The sequence below is a fragment of the Chrysochloris asiatica genome, unplaced genomic scaffold (genome assembly GCF_000296735.1).
Source record: "Chrysochloris asiatica unplaced genomic scaffold, ChrAsi1.0 scaffold00085, whole genome shotgun sequence".
Lineage (NCBI taxonomy): Eukaryota > Metazoa > Chordata > Mammalia > Afrosoricida > Chrysochloridae > Chrysochloris > Chrysochloris asiatica.
In genome coordinates this window covers 8,971,575-8,972,682 of record NW_006408603.1, presented here as the reverse complement: position 1 = coordinate 8,972,682, position 1,108 = coordinate 8,971,575, and positions in this window count along the sequence as shown.

Sequence of the window (1,108 nt, the reverse complement as noted above, 5' to 3'; positions counted from 1 at the left end):
CAGCATTTAATACATACAGACTCCCTGGCTAAACCCCACTAAATCAGGATGCCTGAGACAAGTCCTGGGAATCTGTATTTTTAATAATCTTAGGTAGTTCTGCTCTTGCCAGCTTGGGTCATCTGGAGGCAACTGAATGGGAGCTAATGTTAAGGTTACCACATACTAAAAATCGCTTCAGTAATAACCTCAAAATCACTAGTAAGTGACTTTGTAATTTTTACTTGCCAATAAGAAACACCATTTGTTCATGACTTAGTTAAGGTACATTCCGCCAGAAAATTAGTATGTAGTAACTAAAGAAACATTGTTATTAGGTGCCATTGTGTTGGTACCGACCCATAGCAACCTTATGCACAGCAGAACGAAACACTGCCCGATTCTGGGCCAGCCTCACTACTGTTGCCACGCTTGAGTCCATTGATGCCATTTGGCCAATCCATCTCGTTGGGGGTCTTCCTCTTTTCATTTGACCCGCCACCTTACCAAACATATCCTTCTCCAGTGACTGGTCCCTCCTGACAATATGTCTGAAGAATGAGAGTCGAAGTTTGGCCATCTTGGCCTCCAAGGAGCACTCTGGCTGCACGTCTTCCAAAATGGATCTGTTGGTTCTTTTGGCAGCCCATGGCACCTTCAATATTCTCCTCCAACACCATAACTCTAAAGCATCAATTCTTCATTTTAATTAACAATGCATTTCATTTAGTTTTTTTTAATGTTTTATTGTGAATTATATGGTAGTTTACATGAGAGAACTTTAGTTTTACATTCATTCCATCGTATATCATCTTATTGCCATGGTTCCAATCCCCTCCATATATCATCAACCAGCCAAAGGGTATATCCTAGAAACCCCCCCGCTATACTTCCCTACATGCCCCCTCCCCCCCCAATTTTCAGCCCACGGTCCCTTTCCCTCTCTGGATCCAAAGTCCCCAGCATTCTTCACTACAGTATTGTGAATTACCCATCTGTATTTCCTTTCATCCGCTCTGCCCAGACATTGAATAGTACCCACTGGAGATTCTGCCTTCCTCCATGCTCCCTAGCACTAGGTTTCCCCTTGAAAGCTTGTAAGCCAGTTACTTCTTGCCTTTGTAGTCCC